This window comes from Xenopus laevis, chromosome 6S (assembly GCF_017654675.1).
Source record: "Xenopus laevis strain J_2021 chromosome 6S, Xenopus_laevis_v10.1, whole genome shotgun sequence".
In the NCBI taxonomy this organism is placed as follows: domain Eukaryota; kingdom Metazoa; phylum Chordata; class Amphibia; order Anura; family Pipidae; genus Xenopus; species Xenopus laevis.
Window position 1 is genome coordinate 81,765,497 of NC_054382.1, and position 27,158 is coordinate 81,792,654.

Genomic DNA, 27,158 nt, shown 5'->3' on the forward strand with positions numbered 1-27,158 from the left:
ACTAATACTGGAAATTATTACTTTATAGAACCTCTTTATTTAATATGTGCTCTTGTATATCTTCATAGAAAAATATGCAGATTTTATTTTTACTACATCCCTCCCACATACCATACTGGGGAAAAAAATACATTAAATAAAGCTTTATACAACCAGAACTTGTGAAACTGGGCATCCAGCATTCCCCAGTCAGCTGCAAATACACTGCAAAAAATTAGCAGGGCTGCCATTATTGGGCAACACCTCAGCAGTTATACAGGTATGGGATCTGTTATTTGGAACCCCCTTATGCAGAAACTCCGAATTATGGAAAGGCTGTCTCCCATAGACTCCATTATAATAAAAGAATCCACATTTTTTAAAATGATTTCCTTTTTCTCTGTAATAATAAAACAATATATTTTACTTGATCCAAACTAAGATATAATTAATCCTTATTGGAAGCAAACCCAGTCTATTAGGTTTATTTCATGTTAACATGATTTTCTAGTAGAGTTTAGGTATGAAGATGCAAAAACAGAAAGATCCATTATCCGGAAAACCCCATGTACCCAGCATTCTGGATAACAGGTCCCATATACCTGTATACTATTGGACGTCTACTGCCACATCCTTCTGCCTATACTGTCCAATGAATCAGTGTAGTTCTGCTTTTATCTTCATTTAAAGCTCTCCCATGATCTGGATCTGCACCCTATGTCTTATCATAAACAGCCCCTAGCAATACCTCTTACCAAAGGATTCCAGAGGGTGCTGGGAAATGTAGTGCAGAATCAGCTGCAGAAGTAACATGCTCTATAATGCACCCAATAATTCTCAAGTACATACACAGAGTAGCACCTTTTTATAATATTTACAGTCATTTTTTATAGTACTGTTGCATAGGAATACCAAATGTTCTTGACCTCTTACATGTACAATCCTACTGACAGCCAATGACTGTCAGGAGATTGTAGTTCCACAGCATCTATTGGGCTATAAGTTGCCAGTCTTTGCTGTAGCAATTATAGGGAATGCTGAGTGCTCGAGCGCACAAAAGAAATCACAACATTTTGTATGCACGTCCATACCTCAGTATCAGTTCAGACACACCCACTGCTCCACACACAAGGTTTGAGTACAATGCAGTGATATTGTGAAGCGCATAGTGACCAGCGGCCCACCATCTTTCTACACAAAACAGAATTCTGGGACAGAGATTCATTGAAATAGTCTGTTACTCTGTACCATGTAGAATTTGTTCTCTAACGTCTCCAATAGAGCTAAAAAAAAGTGAGCTGTATATAGTGCATATATATATAGTGCTTATATCATACAATGGTATCGGCTTCTAAAAGGCTCATTCATTTTGAGGTCTTGACAAAAGTTTAAATATCTTTTTTTGGGTGAAATGCATAATGCTTTCTTTGTCTAACTGGAGTCCATATTTATAGAAAGAGAGTAAGATAATAAGGTCTAGGTCCCATTGAAAATCCCATCTCCGCTTACACAGACATCCTTGTTTGCTAGATTTGTCTGCAATTGAGTTGAATAACTTGTGTCTAATTCACTCAGAACCTGCTCTCTGGTGTCTGCATTAGAGCTGCAATAAGTAAAAATTCATACTCTGCAAATATTAAAAGTTCAGAGCACTGCTAGCGTGGCAATTTTCAAAGGAATAATTGGGCTTTACATACAAATTCAAGAATGCTTGCTTTCTCCCATTTTAATGTCTATAAGAGTGTAATATATTGTGTCTGACCTCCAACTTTGATCCATTTAAAGCAATATAAAAAGCAAGAGTAACAATTTCCTTGATGGAAATACTGTATAGAATGTGGTTAAGAGCCTTACTTTCAGAGCATGTCAGCTGGCGTTCCCTATTTATGAGTGCATTGTATTATATTCTATAAAAGGGTTAGTGCACAATACAGGCTGAGCCTTCAGTCGTGTATTGCAAATCTAATGCAGGTTCTTCGATTGTTAATGTGGCGCACCCATTTATTGGCTGCTGCTGAGGTCAGACTGAATATATATGATCAGTTGTGGCCATTCAGACAAAAGCTGCAGAATCCTCTGACTTTGCGGCAGATTCACTAAAGGTGAAAGCTTTACACACTTCGCACCACTTCGCCAGGTGAAAATTCGTCTTGTAGTCGAGAATGGGCAGAAGTGAGGGGAAGGTCAGAAGCAGAGTGAAGGTTACATAGTTACATAGTTAAATTGGGTTGAAAAAAGACAAAGTCCATCAAGTTCAACCCCTCTAAATGAAAACCCAGCATCCATACACACACCCCTCCCTACTTTTAATTAAATTCTATATACCCATACCTATACTAACTATAGAGCTTAGTATCACAATAGCCTTTAATATTATGTCTGTCCAAAAAATCATCCAAGCCATTCTTAAAGGCATAAACTGAATCAGCCATCACAACATCACCCGGCAGTGCATTCCACAACCTCACTGTCCTGACTGTGAAGAACCCCCTACGTTGCTTCAAATGAAAGTTCTTTTCTTCTAGTCTAAAGAGGTGGCCTCTGGTACGGTGATCCACTTTATGGGTAAAAAGGTCCCCTGCTATTTGTCTATAATGTCCTCTAATGTACTTGTAAAGTGTAATCATGTCCCCTCGCAAGCACCTTTTTTCCAGAGAAAACAACCCCAACCATGACAGTCTACCCTCATAATTTAAGTCTTCCATCCCTCTAACCAATTTAGTTGCACGTCTCTGCACTCTCTCCAGCTCATTTATATCTCTCTTAAGGACTGGAGTCCAAAACTGCACTGCATACTCCAGATGAGGCCTTACCAGGGACCTATAAAGAGGCATAATTATGTTTTCATCCCTTGCGTGGAGGAGTGTATTTGGAGATCAGAGATGAAATATATGGAGGGGCTTCATTGTTAAGGGCTTTGAATGTGAGTGTTAGTAATTTGAATTTGATTCTAGAGGAGATTGGGAGCCAGTGAAGGGACATACATATGGGAGCAGCTGATGTTGAGCGGTGAGATAGATGAATGAGTCTAGCAGCCGCATTTAGAACAGACTGGAGTTGTGAAAGGTGACTTGTTGGAATACCTGCGAGGAGTAGGTTGCAGTAATCAAGGCGGGAGATGATAAGAGACTGAAGTGTTTTAGTTGATTCTGAACTGAGGTATGGTCATATTCGAGAAATGTTGCGTAGTTAAATACGGCAAGATTTTGCAAGTGTTTGCATGTGTGGTGAAAAAGACAGATGAGAGTCTAAGATAACTCCTAGGCAGCGTGCCTGTGTGGTGGAATGAATGGTGGCGTTGTTTACTGTGAGTGATATCTGAGGGAGAGTGGGTAAGATCTTGGAGGAAATATAATGAGTTCTGTTTTTGAAAGGTTCAGCAGAGAGACAGTCTGTGACTTGGGAAAGGACAGAAGGAAAGAGGTCAGGAGTAGACAAGTAGAGTTGGGTGTCATCAGCATAAAGGTGATACTGAAGTCCAAACGACTGAATATGTTTTCCTAGTGAAGTAGTATAGAGCAAGAACATAATGGATAATGGACCCAATATCTGTACATCTTTTTGTGGTACTGAAGGTCAGAGTGTCCCATAGTCAAGGACAAGTATATGACATTTCTCTCCCCAATGAATGGTGCTTACTCTTAATAATACTGCCTCTCACATTTCTCTGTTTAACAAGCCATAACCCAGTCACTCATGGCAAGCAGGCCCTTGAAAACTTGAATATATACATGATCGTGTGTATTATTTTATGCTACACTACAACTCTTTGTATCCTCCATTCTGCTTGTATACATAGAGGTTATTTACTAAACTCCGAATACCCGAAAATCCCAGAAATCCGAAAAATTCATGTTTTCTTCCTGCTGCCCTAGGCCCGGGCCTAGGTGGCCTTTCCACAAATTCGGGCCTGATTAACTGATGTATTTTGAAAAAAACATTTTTTCCCATGACAGTATCCCATTAAAGTAAAGAAATACCCTTCTTCATTCCATAATGGGCGGTGCACATATTCCCTGCAAAGCAGAATTTTTCACTATGAGACAAGGTGAGGGAGGGGTGGCATTACACTGTGACACTAGGAGGGGAATGAGCTCCAGTGATCACAGCCAGACTATCAGGTTTTCTGTTCAATCAGTGGAATCATATATGTACTAAAATACATGTATTTATTTTTGGTAGGTGTATGCTATTTTTTTACATATACCCTACTGAAGGAGCACATGTTAAAAAATCAAACAAACAACTAAAAGTATATATATATATATAAATATACCATCAGTGCTCACTGGGCATTTTTCTTTTAAAGGTCTGAATATGTTATGTTGATTTTTCACAAATAAAATAATTAATTACTTTATTGAAACAAGTCCTGTGAGTGCTTAATTAATCTTGTGTACATATATATATATATATATATATATATATATATATATATATATATATATATATATATATATATATATATATATATATATATATATATATATATCCCCCCCCCTTTCAGGATAATAGTACAGGTATGGGATCTGTTATCCAATTCAGGACCTGGGGTTTTCTGGATAAAGGATCTTTCCATAATGTGGATATTTATACCTTAAGTCTGCTAAAAAATAATTTAATCATGAAATTAACCCAATAGGATTGTTTTGCCTCCAACAATGATTAATTCTCAGTTTGGAAGAAGTTCAAGGTACTGTTTTATTATTACAGTTAAAAAGCAAATACAAATTTGAATTATTTGGATAAAATTGAGTCTATGGGAGACAGCCTTCCCGTAATTTGGATCTTTTTGTATAATGGGTTTCAGGACAATGTATCCCACACCTGTAGTTAAAATCATAAGTCACATGACGGATAACTACTTTCTGTTTGGTTGAGATTTCTTTTGGAAATATTACATTAATGTACAAAAATAAATTTGGTGGCTTGGAGGGAATGGCAATTTGATTTATGGCATATGTATGGTGCAACTCATAGTTCTGCAATACGCTTTGTTCTATTTGACTTTATCAAGGGTAGAATCTGTGTTGTTATGAGTAAGATCATAATGTACCTGCAACTGATTGCATTGCATACTTGATCAGCGATGTATGTTCTACCATTCCTAATACAAAACAATATTCACATGAAACAGGCTAAACTGAAGCATCTTTAGTAAAAGGTGTTTAGTCTTTATTATGTGCACCAGATTGGTAAAGTTGATTTCATGTGTAGATGATTCAGATTTAAAATTTTCAGCAAAACCAAAACATCGCTTTTGCCACTACCATAAAAGTCGAAGCATCCATGCCACTGCAAAAGGCCTGTGCAAAACTAGATATTCTACATTATACATATGGAGCGCATTGCTGATTTCAGTTTGTGGTTGAATGGTTTGGTGAATACTTTTATTTATCACCTATCCATATGCCTCTGTATAACAGGGTCAGACGCTATCTTTGGAGATTAATGATGGTCAATAATAAAAACTGGATATAATGGAAGACAATTCCATTATATCTCTATACTTTGGGGTAGACAAAAGGGCATAATTTAATACACAAAGCTACCATAGCAGTGTGTTTGTTTACTATTCCTTCTACAATTATGGAGTAAAACAAGTTTCTGTATTTCAAGCCATTCTTCTGTGTGGGAAACACCCATTTGCAGTCACAATTTTAAGCAGTGGTTTGTAAGTGCTTGTTGCCAATCTTAATGAAATCCTTCAACAACATCACCTTCCTGAATTTATGTCTTGCTGCTTTTTGGCTTTGTGTGACTCATCTGGTTCTTTGCCTACGGGACTGACACACACAGCATACATATCACGCTTTGCCAAGGTTAGAAAGCAGAACACTGCAACAATGCCAGCTCCTTTTTTGATACTTTCGAGAAACTGAAGACATGCTGTAGTTTCTAAATAAAGACCCACAAAGGGTAAATCTTCTAAATAAAGAAGCTCAGGAGTGTTACGTGTCTTGTGTGTAAAATAAGGACTTAATTAGAGCTTCTAAGTAAAGGACGTTTAAGAAAATCATTTTAACTTAGTACAAGTATTTGAAAAAAGTGAAATGACATTTCTTTGCACTTTCTATATTTATACATTTTATAATATTTTGTATCTTCTTTGTAACCTCTTGAATCTGCAGCATTCTGGCATCCAAGCCTATTAATTTTCTAGCTGCTGCCGACCCCCCTTTAGTATGCCGAATTGGTCACATGGTCAGTGCTATGGGAACATTAGTGCTGCCCGTTGGACCCACTCAGCATGCAAAAGGGGAGCTGCCTCCTGTAAAGAAATATCAGGAGAAAGAGGCTCAGAAAGAGGGTGGAGTATTCGCATACCAGACTGTGGCCTTACTGCTTAATTTTGGCTCAGCAGTTAAGTTGTAAGAATAGTACAACTATATACATCAATATGCACTTGTCAAATTAAGTCTGTTTAAAACTGATACATCTGAATGCAGATATAGCCTTCTGCTTTGCAGTGGGGAGTAGCAGGTGAGATATGAAACTCATTGCACTTGTAGGGAACAGCTGGAATTCTCCCCTTGGTGCTGTCCGGTAGTTCAGAAGGCAATGCACAACCATGTCATTCTATTCACTGGCACATCATGTTTTCAAAGTATTTTGCTTAATGACAATGAAAAGCAAACATTTGTCCTATGAATGTATTGGGATATCCATTTTAAATGTCAAATATACTTTTGTATTTTAAAGGGAGTTGAATCTGAGACACCCCCCTGTTACAGAGCCTACAGTATTGCAGCAAAGTGAGCTCATTTGTTTCAAAGAATGACTGCTGTATACTGTTTAAATGATCATAAAAATCACATAGGCACTCTTCACAGAATTTATTTCTGCAGTAATGTCCTTTCAGCAATAAGGTTATGAAGCAATCCATTAATATAGGAAAAGGCAAGTAATGAAAATTCAGAAGCAACTTGATACATGTTAGCTGCTTGCATGCATTAAATGTGAAATCCAAACACCACAGCTATTGCTTTACTTGAAAATATTTCCTCCTCATTGACCTAATCTCACCTAACACTGAAATAGAAGCTGCCTGTACATGAAACAGCTTACTGCAATATACTCACATCCTCCTGCTTATATCTGAAAATTGTTCTGATAGAATCACAAAGTTATTTGAACATTAGTTCAAAATTATAATTAGGTAACATAAATGCTATGATGCTTTAAAGTGAGGTATTACCTGCCAATTAATATGAAAATGCATTTAAGCTGTCCATCCACGGGCTAATATAAGCTGCCAGCCATGGCTGAACAAAATCTGTCCAAAAATTGTCCAAATATCTCTTGGTCGAGTTCGAAAATTCAACAGTTACTAACCACATTGACAGTTCACCCACAGCAGGTCGGCATATGCCTACATTATGATCTCATATTGGCTTGGGGACACATGGGTGAATTGATATTTTACTTGCATGCCCAGCTCTACAGTTCTGTGATGATCTGTCGGTGGCATTGGTGGAGATGGTCACGATGCTCTACTATACTCTACTTTCTATATTACAGTTTTTACTTCCTGGTTTGTTTCTGGTTTGTGGGAGGGTCATCATAAAGGCCAGTTAGAAGGCCAATAAGATGTGGTTGAATGCTTATTTATTATCCTTAATACTATTTCTGCTGTAGAAGAGTAACTAATACTCTTATGAGCTACAGAAATTGAGGCCTTATTAAATGATGGACCACAAAGAGTCAAAAGACCTCTTCTAAAGGAGGCATGTAAAATACCAGGAAAATAAGAGACACCTAGATAAAAACAGTAAGCGCCATGTTTCTTGCCTTTCATTCCCTACCCCTTGGGGTGCAGCCTTAGGTGCACCTTTCCTATTAATAGATTGATGGCTGCCTTCATTAGAGGTGGGATAAGAGTGGTCCTTACCTAGGAGCGGTACATGCAAGCTAAGGTAAACCAGTGAGTACAAGAAGCAGAAAGGCCTTACCACATATGGCAGGCAATAGGCAGAGCCAGAACTAGGGGTAGACAGGTGTCTAGGGCACAACTTGGAGGGGGCACTGTTTTGGTGAGGAAAATTACAAAGTTGAAACAAATCTGCACAGAGCACCTGGGATGGGGGACAGATGGGAGCTGTAGCTGCAGAAAAAAGTGTGGGGAAGTAGGATTGGGTCTAGTGTGGGGTGAAGGGGATCTGGTCTGGTGCCTGGTTGCGTATGAATGAAGGGGATCGGGGTTGGCAGCTAGTTACGGGGGAGAAGGGGTTCAGGTCTGGGGGGTGACTTTGACAGGTGGATAGAGAGCAGCAGGGGGCCGGAGCTGGGCTTGGGCACCGGTAGCTGTTGGACAAGCTCTAGCAATAGAGAACTTGCATTTGCCCTTGCCCTCATTAAAAATGAGCACCTTCAAGTATCAAGACCTAATCCTTTATTTAAATGCTTCCAGATCACAAGTATATTTAAGACATGTTGCTATTGCACATGAACAAAAAGGATGGAAATGTAATAATTTCCATTATTAAAAAAAACATCTATACATGTTTTAAAAAGTTGCAATTTTAAATTCTAAATCTTGTTTAGCTCAGGTGTTGAATCACTGAAGGCCCGCTGTAGTTTTCTTTCCAGTATCTCCTCATTTTCCCATGTGAACTTGCGCACGTCACTTAATCTCCCTGGGGCTAATTTGATGTGGGACTGCAATGCTCAATACAATTAATTTTGGTGATGGCCATTTGCTCCCCAAGCTTTAATACAGTTTTCCTGCAATGCAGTATTGCTGTGGCCATGTGCCATTTGCTCATTATCAGGGTACAGAATTAATGGGTAGGATAGTGGAGCCTTGTGATTGAAGATTATCATTCACGCCTATTTATTTATAAGATTAAAGAACAAAGACTGCAGAGTGCAATGTGAGCCCTGACAGAGTGGCCTGCTTTGGGGTAGGTGCTGGATACTCATATCTCTAAAGGAAAGCAACTAAATGATACTTGTCTTTTGTAGCTTAGACTTATGCAGACTAGCATTCTTGGTGTGGCTGAGAAATCCTGTCTAAAGCACTATGCAGTTTTCCATGATGGATTAAGAGAGATATTTAATACATAATAGAGAGAGAGATGAAGTAAAGAAAAAAAGAAAAAAGACGTTTATAGAAGAGATATAAAGGGAAAGGAATAGATCATAGCTTTGGTAAGTGGTCATCTAGTAGTTTTGAAGAAGGTGGTTTTATGCTAAATAAAAAATACATTTGCCCTGAAAATGGACAATAATGATTGAAAATAGTTCTCATAACAATACTAGAAATATAAAATGTGTATTGGCTTTAGCTGTTTCATACGTGCAACATAAGTCAAACTGATAGCTCTGGGTTCTTTATTGTGCAATCATAGTTGTTTTAAGAGCTGTTCAGGAGAAATTCTTGCTTCCCAGCAATCACAGTTGATTTATGAATGCGTTCCAAGAAGGTTCCCAGAGGTATTGAATATCTGTGATTTTGAAATTTTAACAGCATACATTTAATTGATAATTTCATAGGCAATCTTTTGCTCCCCGTTGATGTTAAATCATGAGGCATATCCAGTGGACTAAATCCTGTTTGTGTCTGTGGGCTAGAGGTAGAAAAAAGGTGGTGGTATTGTCCGTAGGCTACAGCTGCTGGCTTGCTTAAATCAGTGATGTCCAAGTTGTAGCCCTCCAGCTGCTAATATGCTACAACTCCCAGCACTCAACTAATAGTCTTCAGCTTAAAATCAGAAAAGTATCCTCAAAACAAAGATTTTTTTTCACATAAGAAAATAATATACAATGCTAAGAAGGGTTATGTTGACAAATTTGAAAAATCCTGAGAAATCTGAACTCAATGTAGCCAATACTCCTTTCTCGGCAGAAAATGAACCCCTAAGAATCCCGAGAAAGTTGCAGGAATTCTGGTTTCAAAACTTGTTTGAACCAAATTTAAGTTCTTAGGAGGCAGGTGCACACTGTGCTAGAAAAATTATATGTATAGCAGTACATGAATTTAACATAGCTCTATAAATAAAAAATATAAACGCTTTATGATAGAGGTTTTAACTGTCTTTCTAGAATGAGTCATGGATGCTGTAGTTGAAAGATGGATGGCTTCATTACAGCTTTAGGAGAGAAAGTAGCCTTACTATAGGCAGAGCTGTTTAGCAGGTGAGTCAGCAAATGACTTTGTTCACCATATAGGAAGGCTCTATTTCAAATCAGGCCTGTTATGGCCCTTTGGAACTGATCTAGTAACTACTACCCTATTGTTTTTACCTAGGAGCTAGCATTACTAATATAGAGGTACTATGCAAATATAATAAGTAGGAAAAGTATATTGTCTTACACTGTCAGTAATCCTATATATTTGGATTCTAATTCATATAAATTCTTACTCTATTCAGAAAACTCAGAAGGAAATTAATTATAATGTTTAACAGTTAGAAATTACTCTGGTTACAAAGTGGAAATTCATAGCTCTCTTTAATTTGCAGAAAGACTTGATGAATTGTTTGAACAGTCATTACTTACTCACAGGTCTAAACTAGTCAAAGGAAGCATTTTTCAGATGGTCACTTATTTGGCATAATGCTTTAATGAATTCAGTCCACTTCTGGAGCTACAGCAAACGAACAAAAGGCAACAGCTTACGGTGCACTTTATATGTCAGTCAGGAGGCATTGTGTTGTGAAATACTGATCTCTCAGAATAAATGACCCTGTATAAAAGATGCAAGGCTACTGGAAATTTCAAGTAGAAAGTGCTGATTTAAATCCCATATTGTGTGTTAAACAAGACTCACAGATCAAACATCCAGCTATTAAGATGATCTTGTGGTGCAAATGAAGCCTGGGTGCAATCATAGTTGAAAACGTTCTTCACCAGTGGATTCAGACTGTAGCCCTGGCAAACTTCATATGTGTAGAAGTGGTCGCTCATCATAAAAGGCTTTCAATGAATTAGAGATTAGTAAAATATTGAAAACGACCTGCAATCGAGATCTAGATATTTTAATTTTCAAAATCTCTGTGCACTTTTCTCATTACCTCCCTTTTTGTTATGGAAATGGCTTTGTGCTTTTAGAAAAAAATGCTTTTTCCATTTGGTTTTCTTTACCTACCCATAAACTGAATATAACATTTGTGGGTGAATCATTGGTAGCTTCCTCTTTGCTTCCTCTTTTTCTGCAACTATACCCTAAAAATGAGCACAGTTGAGGGGGTTAACGACAGGGTCAACAATATAATTTTACATTCTTCACATGATTTGTCTTATCTTTGTCTTATCCCCATCTCCTAGTGCCTTATACCCCCCTTCTCCCTTAGATAGCTCCAGCTTGAGCAGAGCGCTCTATATTACCTGCATATGGCATTATTTGTATTTAATACTAGGGATGCACCAAATCTACAATTTCAGGATTCAGCTAAATCCAGAATTCTTTGTAAAAGATTTGTCTGAATACAGAACCAAATCCGAACCCTAACTTGTATAAGCACTCACCCCTGGATTTGGTGCACTCCTATTTAATACATATTAATACATATCTACTGTATCTATCATTCTGTTGTATAGTGTGGCAGAATTTATTGGTGTTTTATTCAAAAAGATATTAATTAGTTGGTTGTGTGATATTGCTTTGTTGTTAATAACTATTATTTCTGATTGCAATACTAGTGTTAAACCTCACTTGAAATCTGTGTGAATATTTACACATTTATTGCTAGTTCATTTATTTGTGAATATGACCACAGTCACATCACAGTTTGCTGCTGATACAAGGCTTCATCTGAAACCATTCTTAGGATTTATCACAAATAAATGGGGAACCTTGGGAGCTACAATCAGTGAAGCAGAGTTAAAAAGATGTTATCGAAGCTACCTATTAACAGTAATTAAACAACATACTTCTCATCCAATTATTCAAACCTGAAGTAATAACAAGAAAAAGGTTAATGTTCCTTTAATAGACAACGGTGTCCTGGGGAGCATGCAAATAAAGGTACAGACTTTGTATGAAAAGTAGCCCCCAAAACTATCAAAAGGGCCCACCAGTGGTGCTTTCCCTTAGAATATCTCAGCTTCTGGAATGGGGTGATGTCATGTGCAAAGCCTGAGGGGTGTTTTTGCAGGGCATCCATCCTTTGTAGTCAAACAGCCGAAACCCATTATGTGTTTTATGTCACCATGGTGATGGTATGGTCCTCTAGTGAATAATTTAAAGGGTATGCCTATTTGAAAGAGGGAGCATTCTTGTATTCAAAACAGATAATGCAATGTCTCAACAGATAGTTTGTGAGTAAACCCATTCCTATAATGTGCCCTAAAACAGGACTTTGCATCTATTGAATCTCCAGCTGTTGCCAAATTACCGCTTCTCATAGCCTCCGACGGCCAGAGAATGAAAGTCATAGTTCAGTTATGTATTCAGAAGCACATCAGTGGCAGATGTTTGCCCTAATGTACCTTGAAAATTCAGGGTTTTTTTTATCCTTGACTCATTCTGTAACCATAAAATATATTTATCCCCCTAACATTTCATGTTTAATATATATGTGTTATACGTTTATAGGTCTTACTTGTCAACACAATCTACTGAAACGTCTTGGTTTAAGGAGAAATATGAGAATACTACTGCTGGCCAAGTTTTCATGGAAAGAAATGCATGCTCATGAGATGGAGCTTTTTGTTAATCAAGAATGTAATAAGAAAGATATATAGTTCTCCAGCAGATTGCAGGGAAATGAAAGACCAACCAGAAGCCTCCATTTTGACATTCTTGGCAACTGTCAGGTTTGGACTGCATCGAATAAAAAGGGGTGACACACTCACCTCACTTTTCGATCCAGAATAATGTATGCAAGATATTCCATTATCTCTATATATCACTATAACTTTTCAACAGAGAGTCACTAATAAGACTTATGATAGTGGAATGATCACACATATTCATTCCAGAGAATTCTGAATAGAAATAGAAAAACAATAAATCCATCCTCCTATCTCTAGCTATCCTCTATTGTGTTTCTTAGGGGCCTATTCATTACAAAAATGCTTACCAATCATAACCATGTGAATCAGGAAAAGGAGGAAGGACTCAGAGGGAAGCCTTTCTGTACAAGTGACTAATGATATGAGAGGACTGGGAGTAGCTTAAGGGAAAGTTCAATAGCAGCCCTAAGTTTCTCTGCTTCCATTTATGCCTTTGTGTACATTTATCTTTAAAATGCTATTCAGCTACTATCATGAAATTTGTTTTCTTTTGAATAGTTTAACCACTGCTGACCATGTTCATATTAAATAGTAAATTGTTGCCCAGCCAAGCTCACTGTAGTACAAGGCATTGAACATGAAACAACCTACAGTATATTATTACAGATATTTACATGGCCAGGAAATGTTCTCAGTTATTCTTACCATCACATACTATAAACACATCGTTTCCTTTTTAGGCATAGGATCTTTAAATCAGTATCCTGTTATTTAGAATGTGCCAAAAAAACTGTCATTTTGTCTGTAAATAAGCCATTACTCACTCTTGCTTGATTCATTTCTCCTTTCTAATAACAAACTCATACATTGTCATTCCTGAAAAAGTTTAAAAGGATTGTACAAGAAATGTAGCCACCTTTACATAGAGTTATTATATATTACTGGTTTCCTTTAAATGTCTTTAAACTACCATAGATTTGTTCACATGTACTTGTAATATTGGTGTGAATGCAGCCTTCTCAGGTCATTTTGCCTTGTCATGTGCTTTCAGAAAGAGACTGCACTGTGGAACTGCTTTCAGACAGACTATTGTTTCTCCTACTCAATGTACCTGAATGTTTCACAGTAGGACATGAATATATAACTATTGAGTGCTGTTCTTCTACCAGGCAGCTGTTATCTGGTTACGTTTCAATTGTTCTGCTGATGGGCAACTCGGGGGTGATATAACTCCAATTTGCAATGCAGCAGTAAAGAGTCACTGAAGTTTATCAGAGCACAAGTCACATGACTGGGGACACATGGTAAAACATATAATGTTGTGCCCTATGTCAGAATTAAAAATTAAATATAAAAAAAATTAGTTTGCTCTTTTGAAAAACAGATTTGAGTGCAGAATTTTGCTGGAGTAGCACTATTAACTGATTTTTGAAAAGAAAAAAAACATGTTTTTCCATGACAGCATCCCTTTAATGTAGATAGTTTACTTTCTGAAGGCACTGCAGTGTCTTTTTTATTGTACCAGGTGCCAAAGAACAGTTTCATGCTGTTTATTACAGGGTTCTATTACCCAGTATGCTAGGGACCTGGGGTTTCTGGAAAAGGGATCTTTCCTTAATTTGCATCACTATATCTTAGGTCTGCTAAAAAGCTTTTCAACATTATATTAAAGGAACAGTAACACAAAAAATAAAATGTACTGTTGCTATGCATTGGCAAAAGTTATGTCTTTGATTTAGAAACACAACTATAGTTTATGTAAATAGGCTGCTGTGTAACCATGGGGACAGCCATTCAAGCTATAAAAGGAGAAAAGGCACAAGCTGATAACAGATAAGCTCTGTAATATAATACAGTAAGATTCTACAGAATCTGGTATCTACTGTATATCCTGTACTTTGAATGGCTGCCCCATGGCTACACAGTAGCTTGTTTATATAAACTATTGTTATTGCCACCAATATAGATTCATGGAGCTTCGAAACCATCAAATACAATGTACTGTTTTTTCATTACAAAAAAAGAAAGAATTTTAACACATTATTTGTGTAAAATGGACGCTAGGGAAGTTGGTTTTTTTTAGTTCAGAGCTTTCTGGATAATAGGTTTACTGATAAGGGATCCCACACATTTATATGATACCTTTAGATTGAATGTGAGATGAAAATTGATTACAGGGTTCCTTTAAAAATATTCAAATAATTCAGTGAATTATTTTTTTCCCATTTCATCACTCTCTCTAACTTTTACGTAATATATTTGTCATAATACTTAACATGGTCCCTTTATTGGCAGTAAACTCTTACAGAACCGCTGCTTTATGTCTAAACTTCAGATGTGATCAACTAATTTGCATTCTTAAACCTTTTGTCACTTTTTATCTAATGATACCATTACTAATCCCAAAGCAGTTTAAAATAATAATTCAAAGAAATTTTTCTGAAATAATTATGGAGTCCGAGGTTTGCTAATTTCACTTTCAGTGTTCCTAAATCTACTATTCCAATTTTTCCATTGAGGACAACTGAGAAAAGATGAATTTCCTGCGAGCTAAGATATTTATATTCATATGGTGTGCCTCCAAATTCACTCATATTGATAAGCATTTTCATGCAGAAAATATAGGGTTATCTACTATGTAAATATTCATTTTTAGAATTATTTAATATCAGCTTGTTATGTCATTTACAAAGCAGCTGCTCTGTAGGTGGCCTCTGATCTTCCCTTCTCAGTGTGGCATTACCACCATCTGGAAGAAAATGTTTGACTTAAAATGTGTTGCAGGCAATACTGAAAGGGGGCATAAAGGTTCTAGAAGCATTGTTGGCTATTAAAATCATCTTGTGAGTTTGTCTAAATTACCATCAGCACATCCTTCCTTCCAGAGACAAGTAATGGTAAAAAATACCTTGAACTTTCTGGATCCTGGATCATTTTACTTCAAATACTTGAAATACATTTTCATACCTCCCAACTGTCCCTTTTACGGAAGGACAGTCCCTCTCTTGACAGCTCAACCTGCAGTCCCTCATTTGTACTAGAAAGTCCCTATTTTCTCTGCGCTGAACAGCCAGAAAAAGAAACAAAGTTTCTCACTTAATTGGCTTTTAGCAGAGAGCACAGAACAGCTAACAGGTGCAAATAAGATACTTTGTAACAATTTTGAGATGCAAAAAAAAAAACAGTTTAGATAAGGAGAATTATTTTCAAACTTTCATAACCTGCCAAATTTTGTAGAATGAACATGGTAATTAGAGTGTGTGGTCACTGAAAGGGGCGTGGTCAAAAAATTTCGATGCGCTACGTGCGAAAAAAATTTATTGTCCCTCTTTTTACTTCCAAAATGTTGGGAGGTATGCATTTTTATTTCAGTTGGCCCTTCAGAGGTTTTTAGTTACTTGTATATCATATTTGTATTTCAAGCTGTTTTAAAGATATTAGCAGCTTTATGTAGGTGGAGTCTCCAATGAAATCCTTAAGCTAAATATTCGACTCCTCAGCAGTCTGACATAGACCTGCACTCATCATTACTTCTTATGGACTTTTAATGCAAAGTCATAGTATATTTTACTCATGTCTGTCTGCACAAACCATGTTTGAATAGCTTCATTAAAGAAGCTAGGACAGACATCTCACATGCAGTTGGCATCAAGCTAAGGTAAAAAAAAAGGCACCAGAGAGGCTGGAAGTCAGGCCAAGACCAGGCAATATAAAGCAAGTGATCAAGTAAACAATCAATGGGCCCCTACACTGAGAATACAACTTATATAGACTAGAATACAGATCTGTAAAATATCTTGGGAAACTGGATATCAGAGATGTGTGGGTTGACTCACGGGTGGATTAGGGTTGAAATTTGGACAACCATTATGGGTTAGGGTTGGGTGCAGGTCAGACTGGGGAAGTACATTCCTCCACTACTCCTGAAGATTCCATGTCTTGGAACCTGTGGTGCATGCACAGAAGTACAACACAGAGCCGGGTGACATGGGTATGGGTTAGGTGTGGGTCCTACAATAGCAACATCTTGCAGGTTAGGACGGTTTTACAGGATAAACAAAGGATAAAACTACCTACCACCTCATCACATTGAGCGATGTATGAAGCAATACAAGCAACAGGCCATTACATGGCTAAAGCAGTATTTTTAAAGAAAACAAGAATGAATTTACTTACCACAAATTCACTTATGTAAATAAAGGATTCCTAAGGTGCCATCTCCAGGAAATGGTATATATATATATATATATATATATATATATATATATATATATATATATATATATATATATATATATATATATATATATATATATATATATATATATATATATATCATCTTCCTTTTAATATACATTATCTACCTTTTTAGAATAGTAACTAAGGCATTGCTATAAAACAAATATTGTGTGCATCCAATTTTATATCCATCCTAAAATTAATTAACACGTGTATCAGAATTAATACTTCAAATTCTGATCAACTCTTCCCTAAATTGCATACGCCACAGCCCAACATCTGTACCATTTGATCTGGATTATCTTTTTTACTCTGAGTTGCTTAGAATCAATTTAATTGCCCTGTCAGAAACTATTACATCTTTCAATGTATGTTAATGAAGTGTAATATAATTCAGTACTTTAATGAGGGAACTAAACAATCACTGGAGCTCTCACTGTGTTATGCACAGAGCAATAGGCACCACATAGGCTGGCGCTCAGTATTATGCTTCTTTCTCTTCCATTACAAAAAATATTAAATATTTTCAAAACTATGCTATAAATGAATACCGTTCTGTGATATAGATACAAGAAGGTTTTTTTTTTTAATTATGGGTATATTATAAATATTTAACAGAATATAATATAATAACAGAATTATTTCCGATGAGTAAGCTCTGTAAATGTAGGAAAGGATCCAGATCAAAAGGATCTCTGATGCCCTGTGGAACTGGAGAGTGTATTCTTTTTTAAGAGCTCTATTACTGTGAAGTAGTAAGATAGACACCCTTGGTATCTCTGCCATGTGGGTGGTGGGATGATGGAATTTGCAGCTCTGCCATTACTGTAGTATAAAAGGTTGCCTGACAAGATGTCCATTATTGGTAACACCTTCAAACATAAATTCCAGCTTTAGCACAACTCCATAGCTTTAGCTTGAAGAGTTTAGAGGCCTGCCTGTTATGCTGGAGGTTTTTATACTGGAAGTGAAGTTAGTAGAGTAAGTTGTTCTGAATGGGAGTCAGATAAGGTAAAAGAAAGCAAATTAAAACACCAAACGGCCTTTTCCTCTATGGGTAATAGCTACAAAGTGACTTCATAGTGAAAGTTACAGTTCAGAAGTACAAAACCACCAGAAAACAATCCAAGGTCTCCTGATAAACACAAAACTGTTCATATTTGGTGGCAAAGGGAAAAAAAACCATAATATTTTAGTTGTTTCCCTTATTAAAAATACAAAGAGAATGGTTTTGAGGTTTGTCTTTGCCTTTCGCGGGCTGCCAGATGAAAGAATTAGCCTTGGGCTTCTTATTAGACACTTTTCTGTAATACGGGCTGGTTGTATTTTAGAAAGCATGGCTGGTGTGCAGAGAATATTTTCATAAGGATTACTTTACTTTAATAGCAGTATTTCTGTATTGTGGGAGTAGCTTTGTGTGCCTGGAATACTTTTTTTTATCGGATCAAATGAATATGTCCATGCAATCTGAGAAATAAAAATAACTAGAGACCAGGACAGAAATCATAACATGAACGGTAAATGGATTGTGATAAAGGCAGAACACTTTTCTCCTGTAGAAAGGGCCCAGTTAAAATGATGTGTATTTCTCTGCACTCCTCGGGGCACCTAATGACAAGGGTAGATATGCAAGGCCTTATAGTGCTTTTTGAATCATTTTCACGCTTGATGGCAAATGCTGCTGTCATCCTGCAGATAATGCACTGCTTCTTTCCGTAATTCTGGCTTTGGGCTGCCACATATCAACAAATACAGGGGCCTATTATTACTTGACTGGACTACTGAAGATGTTCAATAACATTTTGTAATATGGCGAGGATATCCAGCACAAGGTCTGCCCCCACCCCCTTCTTCTGTCTCAAATTTTTTTTCAGCCCAGTGAAAATGTGATGCAGATGGGATTACTGGATGTCTGACTGCCAAGTCACACTGACCCAGTTCCATTTCGTTTAATCCCTTTGGTGATTCAGTGTTTTTTTGTTTTTTAAATATGTATTTACTTTTTTTCATGAATCTGTTTATGCAATACAGAATGTACCAACATGAGTTATTATAGCCATGCTAGATAAAAAGCATCCACATATCCCAGCCATATAAAAGTGTGGAGCACAGAATCAATGGATCTTTTAATGCAGGTGTTTACACTACACAACACAAGGTTGTGGACACTGCTGTGAATTCTGCTTTTCCAGCTTGATTGCTTTGACATTGGCCATATTATTCATGGCATACCTAAGACTGGCTGTTTATTTAAATACATATTTTTTCCTGATTACTGGAAAGCTGTTCTGGAATGAAATGCTTCTTACTTTAAACAGATTTTAGATGAATTTTACAGTATCACTTGCCAAAGGGGTTTTGCAGTATATTGAATCTGTAGAATAATCTGCCTATATTGCTTTTTCATCTCTGTGGTCTTGGGTGTTCTTGAACGGAGATAAATGTTTCAGGAATGTCTGTCATTTTTCACATGTATGCCTGCGCTGCATAGAAATACCAAGTTAATGGAAAATCCATCTGCCCCCCCCCAGTGCTCCATAAATCAAGGACATACAAATCGGCCTTCCAGCTCCTGCTGGACTACAACTCCCAGCATGCAATGTCAGCTACAGGCCTGGTGTTGCATAAAATTAATTTTCATTTAATCAGTTGCCAGAGAATAATTGGAACTGTTGGCTGTCTCTTTTGGTTTTTTTGTTGTTACACCATGGGATTCTGTACAACTGCAAACAGAGAGGCATATTACATGAATTAGTGTATCAGTTTTTATGTTGCATTGGACTGAAGACAATTAAAATCAGAATTTTTCATCTAATGATAGAGCTCGGATATCCAGCTGTGCCAGATCCTCATTTCTTTTAATTATTTGGCTTCAGGGTTGCGTTTTATGGGGGGGGGGGGGAAATTAAGCACACAAAGGCCTACATTTTTGTTTCATTTCATTTCAAAGCAGAGTTGTGCACGTTCTTTTATCTTAAATGAATATCTTGCATTCAGCCAACACAGACTTCATCATGTTAAAAGATTTAGTAAGAACTCGTTTGCAAAATCATTACACCTTCCACCTGACTGAACGGTACATATGTTCCATGGTGTGCAAATCTAAATATAAAACAAGGGTAGAAGAAAGAACCCCACCATGCTCTCTTCTCTGTGTATGATGACATTTTTGGCTTCTATTGCCCAGGTATTTTCTGCTCACTGTTACTTTAGAGCAAACTAACAAATTATGTTTGGAGAAAACTAGTCAGTCTTCTCCTGTGTTAAGTGCTGTGTACACCAAGGGCAGGCCCGGATTTGTGGAGAGGCCACCTAGGCCCGGGCCTAGGGTGGCAGGATTTTAGGGGGCGGCAGCTGCCCAACCACACCTACATTGGTTCAAAAACATTGGAGATGCACTGGAGATACTATAATAATTTTTTTAATTTCCTGTGCACCAATCCCTATTCCTCCTGTCCCCCTGAACGGCAGTGGGCCTAGGGGGCGCCCACTATGTAAATCCAGCCCTGACCAAGGGACATATATATCAATACAGGTATGGGACCTGTTATCCAGAATTTTTGGGACCTGAGTTTTTCCAGATAATGGATCTTTCCATAATTTGGTTCTTCATACCTTAAGCCTACTAGAATAGGATACATGAAAAAAGTCCAATAGGCTGGTTTTGCTTCCAGTTAGGATTTATGATATCTTAGTTAGTATTAAGTATAAGTTACTGTTTTAATATTACAAATAAAAAAAATATTTTTCAATATTTGGGGATATATTTATCGAAGAGTGAAGTTAGAGTTGGAAGCAGCTCATAGCAATGGGAACATGCTCCCATTTTAGCCAAATACTCCAAGGGGTATATTTATCAAAGGGTGAAGTTAGAGACCACCACAGTCCACTAGAGTGAAATACAGCCTCTCTCCATTAAATTCTATGGGATTTTTATAGGCGTATTTATCAAATGGTGAACTTTCATTTTCACCCTTTGATAAATACAGTACGCCTTTATCAATCCCATAGAAATGAATGGAGAGAAGCTGTATTTTACTTTTGTGGACTGTGGTGACCTCTAACTTCACCCTTTGATAAATATACCCCTTGGAGTATTTGGCTAAAATGGGAGATGGCCTTTCTGTAGTTTGGAGCTTTCTGGATAATGGGTCTCTGATAACAGATCCCGTACCTGTATCTGAGAAACTTTTTTGTTGTTTTTTTAGTTGACCACACACGCAAAATCTCAAGTACCACTTCTTAAGATTCTTGCATAAATTCTCAATCTTCTGACAAACTCCCATTAAGCTATGGGAGCATGTTCCCATTGCTATGAGCTGCTTCCAACTGATGGCTATGTGAGCTGCATAACAAATTCCCGGCCCAGCCAAGTGCTTGCTTTGTAGGCACGGTCTCTCCAATTGGACTCTTTTATCTGGAACTTCTGGATGGTAATAGTGTTGACCGTATTACATTTCGTTTCTGCGAGGTATCAGCAGATGAAAAGCTGCTTCCAGCCTGGTACAATCACATGCTGGGATACCAGAAATCTCTGGAAGACGTATAAAGGAAATTTCAAAGCAAGAATAGTCAAATAATATGAGCACATCACACCACCACGAGTGCTGCTTCAGAGAATATGGAATCGCTCCCACAGTGAGGGTGACATAATGACATGTGGTGAACAGAATCATTTCTATCTGCCCTAGCTATACACAGCTCAGGTATGTTTTCTTAGCAAACCTACAGTAAAAAGCGTGCTACATGAGAAAGCTTATTAATACATCACTGACTGAAGCACACAATTGCTGAACACTGCTGTTTAGCTGGAGGAACAGTGTGAGCTGACCATAGACATGAGACATTTGTTTTGCCTTTAATAAAGTCTGAAGGATTGGGTGAGATGTACATCAGTATCACACAGAAAAGAGGCTTATTTGTTATCAATACAGCAACTCCCTAACTCCTACCACTTCCTTAAACCCTCACATTCTGTAAAAAATCATCTTCCAAAGCCTAACTACAATTTTTTGCAACTCTTCATTGCTCTCTGTTGCCACTGCCCTTGATGTATCTGCACTTCTTATGACTGGGCCTATGAGTTATGTCCTCTTCTAATGGGCCAGTATTTAAAATGAGCTGTCTTGTCATTATTACTCCAAAACAGGTAATACCGCAGGCTGGTAAGTGCGTTATAAGCAAATAACATATGGCATGTGCAGCAGTTCTTCTCATACCATGCCTTTCTATATTTTCTATATTTCTCTTTTTTAGGATTTGACATGGCAGTTAATTTATGGAAACATCAATCAGTATTTCATATAAAAGCAAAGGTTGTGTTACTTGTAGTATTGCCTAGGTAAGGGTTCCACAAACAGCAATTAAACTATGCAGGAATTTATGTATGCAGCTTTGCTGACACCTTGTGCTCATGTCTCAATCCCCTTGTGCAGGAAAATGGATAGTAAAGGGTGGGAAATGTGGGACTTAATGTGAATAGCATGTGTACGTCTTAACCAATTACAGGAAAGGACACTGCATGTTTTTTTTTTTTTAATCAATGAGCTGTTTTGCTGTGTGCTATGTTCAATTCAGTCCATGGACTGCAGGCAAGTTAATGCTCTGCTTTATACAGACATATATATGTGTACAGCAGCAAACAGTCAAGTTGTTTAGAGATGTATATTGTATGACACATGGCCTACCTTCACTCGTTGCCTGGAACTTTTTCACCAGACGATTGCACAGTAAAGAAATGTTCAGGTTTAGGTGGCTCAATACAAATTCTAGAAGATTTATGACACGGCCCACCTATTATTGTTCCATGTCTCGATTGCTACAAAAATCTTATCATGTTCTTACCTATCATATATTACCTATCATGTTCTTACTTCCCTTATATTTGTGGATTTGTTTATTTCTGAAATATTCACAAGACTCTTGTTTATCTTACAAAGGGTTTTTTTTTAGGGCACCTTGTTCCATCCCAGAATTATGTTATAAATGTAAGTGCACACGGAGATGACTTGACCATATAATATTTAAAACCAGAAAGTGGTGAGACAAAACATGCCTAGACTGGAAACAGAAAATGTAACCGCCTATCCTATTTTATAGTATACATGGCATGAAGTTGAGAAATGATATGCATATATATATGGTTCTGTATTTCTAGTGTTCTGTGTATTAAACCAGACTGGATTTAGGGTGGGATCAGCTCTTACTAAACTATAGGATATTTTTTATGTACTTCTAAGTGCCTTTTCAGGTGTAAAGGGAAGGCACATTACAGTTTGGAAATTCTCCATTGTTTCTTCATAACTGATTTCAGTTATTAAGCCTCAAGTCGTGAATTAGGTGCAGGTCAGGGGCGTAACTACAGAGGAAGCAGACCCTGCAGCTGCAGGGGGACCAGGAGGTATAGGGGCCTCACGGGGCCCTAATTCATATACAATTTCAATAAAAATTGGTAAAACAGGTCAACCTCTAGACATTTGGGGGCCTGAAAAATAATTTGCTGTGGGGCCCAGTAATATCTAGTTACGCCACTGGTGCAGGTCTTTTATTGAAATCTTCTAGCTCGGATAAAAAGCTGTTAACACGATGAAGAATAATAAATGGTTCAATCCGATTTAGGCAAGTACCAATGCATTATTAATTGCTTGGATTTGTTCTTTGTTCCATGCTAATTTTTCTACCTACACCTTGTGGAAAACAGCTCCCAAGGAGTAAGAAAGAATAGCATTTGTCCATTTGTGGCTTTTTAAGAGCATCACAAAACTGTCCCTTGAGAAATTCTCTGGACAATATGTGGTTTTAAGCTATCTGTACGAATTCTCGTCTCCTGCGGATCACATAGAGTCGTCTGAGCACTCAAAATGGAAATGTACCATTTATTTTTCCATTTGTGCTGATGTGCGTGTGCTTTGGGGTCATGTGATGGTAATCACATAATTCTGGCGATAGAAAATTACATCATCCCGGGTGCTACTTAACTATTTGAACGGAAGATGTTATTTAACACTTTGTCACTTAAAAACACTGAACTGTTTTACTGGGATGTTGTTGCCTGTATATATATATATGTATATATATATATATATTATTTTAAAGATATGTGTATGTGAACTTCAATACATTTTACATGTTTACAATTTTTCTCATTAGTCACACTATGGAAATGAAGAAGCCTAATTAGCATTATGGGTCTTAGCCCACAAAAAACAAATAAATTAAAAAAACAGAAAGTATCTGATCAATGCCAGTTACACAGCAAACACTGTGTCCCATAAAAAAAAGTGACCAACAACAAATCATCCATAAATATAATAATAAATATAATCAATATAACATTAAAGGTAACCTGCACTCACCGGGATCACTGATGATTTTAGTTGCTGAGAATATGCAATAAGGTGAGTGAGACTGGGTACTATTGAAAATGCTTTATCCTAAAGGGAATAGTATATTAATTGAATAGATTAAGATGAACATCTGTTATGCTCCTGTTGGGTTTGCTACATTATTTTGTATTCAATTTTCAATTATTGTGCAATTGCTTAATGGGTCTGGATGTTTGTAGTTACATAAATGGGCAGGACTTAGGAATGGTATCCCAAACAGAGCAGAGGAACTGGGGGTTCACTTCTGCTTAAAGTGGCCTTTAAGCAGAAGTTTTTTTAAATGAATGAATGAATTAATTAATAATTCATAAGATGCCCCTGAACTCCAACAAGGGAAAGGTGCTGTATGTGGGTTAGGCAAGAAAATGATAAGGAGTTGGGATTGGCAGAAAATTGGGACACAAAAAAGAAAGTCTATGAGGCCTAGAAGGGTAGGTAGAAAGAAAATGGATGGATAGCCAAAGTCCAGAGTTAGTAAGCAAGACAATGCAGGATCCAGGTCTGCTCTAAACAGGATTGGGATACAATCTAGCAAGTTAAAAACAAGGTCATTCACAAACCAGAATAAGAAAGGAAGACCTATATTGGGCAGGTAATGAATGGCAAGTCATAGTTTCAAAAGGGGAAGACTGCAGGGAAGTACTTAATAATGAGCAGAACCTGGAGTTTAACACAAAGCAGCTGTGTAGTAATAGAATACAGCTGGGCCTCATTAAGCTTCGGCAATGAGAATAGCTACACAAACCCAGTAGCCTGCAGGGAGTCCATCTAGCAGAGTGGTTAGACTGAAGCAGCCAGAATGTAGGAATCAGTAGGTTCACTGTGAGAATATATCCATGTAGGCAAAGAAATGTAAGGCAGTTGTACCTGAATGCTTGTGAAGCTGCATTTATCATTTCGTTATGTAAGTACTTTGTTTTGTACTTTTAATTTTTAAATATCGGTTTACTTGAAACCTAAAACTGAATATTCAGGAGATGACCCAAGAACTCTGCTGTCTACTTATTTGGCACAGTTCTGTATATGAGTGAGTGCAGAAATAATTTATCTTCTCTGATTCTTTACCTTTGCTCCCTGGATGTTGATGGACTACAATCATGTTTAAACCATTAATTATACTGTGTCTTGAGGACTGCTGAGGAGTATGTTGAGGAGTCCAGAAACATATGTAGACACAGGGGTTTAGTACCTGGGTTCAGATCCAGACACTGTATAAGTCCCACTGGAGTGGATGTCACACAATATTTATATTTACTTATGAGCACACCTTAATGTATGTCATTACGTTGATAAAATTAATTACAGTATATGGTAGTTAGAAATAATAACTAATAAGGAGGAACAGCAAATGGGTTTATTGTGGGAATAATGGGGCTCATTTATTAAAGCAGCGCAGCGCATAAGTGGACGCAAAAGGTTGTCTGCGCCATCACAAGCGTGATCGCTAATATATTTGCGTGATATTGCGCATAACACAGAGCTTTTGCGATGGTTTTGTTTATGCGCATTGCGCAAAAGATTGGGCATTTATGTCGCAAACGATGCCGTGGTTGTTAGGGGCGTGGCTGTGGGCGTGGCTACAATGCGCTTGCACTGCGGCCGTCGCAGATTTGCGTCTGTATATGTGCAAAACTGCACCCGGGCAACAGCACCACAATTTTTACGCCTGCCTCTTCGTGGCGTAATAGTAACGCTCTTCAAAATGCGCATTCCTGCCCAGCTGCGTTAGTATATTCAAGATGAACAACCCTTGTAAAGTGCATATTAACCACGCCTTCCACCCAACATGTTTATATTGACCAAGGTTCCTTTAAGGGTATCAGGTAGGCTAAACACCTTTGCAACCAAACAAATATTAGCACAGAAACAAATGCAGATGCGTCTAAGTGAACGCAATATGCGCAATATGTGACGCAACTAATTAAAGCAGCGCATTCATACATGAGCACAACTAATCCTTACCTTTGCGGTATCTTCCTGTGCGCACAATTTATTATAAGCACTGCGACAGCTGATACGCAGTTTCACACGTCGCACCTGTCTTGTGTCTACATTAGCGCACAAATCGCACTGTTAAGGTATCGTGCGCTACATTATTAAATACTCGCATGCGCTGGGCAAATGTCTGGCCACTGCGCTCTTTTTAGCGCTGCGCTGCGTTAATAAATGAGCCCCAATGTGTCTCTCAGTGGGATTTTTCAGACCCCGCAGGGCTACTTAAGTGCTTTGGTCACTTCTTCATATAACACCATTGTTTTAATACAATATGGCTCCCCCAGACATTTACAGTATATTGAATATCTGGTCTTCAGTGTTTAAAATGTGCTCAGCACTGAGACAGGTGAATAATAGTGATGTAATAAATGTGGGTTAGGGTTTGTGAAGAGCAAAATAAGGATTCTTTGTTGTTACTGTATGTGAAGTTTTAGAAAGAAACTTTTTCCTATTGATATCAGCACAAGGTTTTATTCATTTGGGGACATTTTAAAAATGGCATTAAAAAAAATCTTTTGCAATTAAGTAATAAGTTACATAATATATTATTGATATTTCCTTCACATGGAATCGTTATTGATTTTTATTGCATCTTTCTTGCATCATACTGTTATTGGTAGAAATGGTCCTTCAAGAATCAAACCAAAATCTCAAAAATGTTTGGCATGAGTGGCCTCATAATATTTTGGGAAAAGCCCATTTGAGACAGGGAAATGTTGTCAGATCTTAAATGCCAGTCTGTAGATGGGTTGAGACTTAGAAAAGATGGATGATAACTCCTAGTGCAGTGTCCTTGTACCAGTGTGTGAATAGAAATGAGTTAAACCCTCTATCTGTCATGTTCAGTCGGGCCTAAACAAAGTAGTAGACAAAGAGTGACAG

General features: G+C 37.5%; 1 long non-coding RNA gene across 4 annotated transcripts in view; it reads left to right on the forward strand.

Moving 5' to 3' along the window:
• Window positions 1-27,158, forward strand: part of LOC108720121 — a 153,991-nt gene that overhangs the window by 75,298 nt on the left and 51,535 nt on the right. Inside the window, exon 1 of one of the 4 annotated variants that reach the window (XR_001936328.2) lies at window positions 24,960-25,185. The exons of the other annotated variants lie outside the window; for them this stretch is intronic. This is a non-coding gene — a long non-coding RNA (uncharacterized LOC108720121). Of the gene's footprint in view, window positions 1-24,959; window positions 25,186-27,158 lie in introns of those variants that run through there. 4 annotated transcript variants of the gene reach the window in all.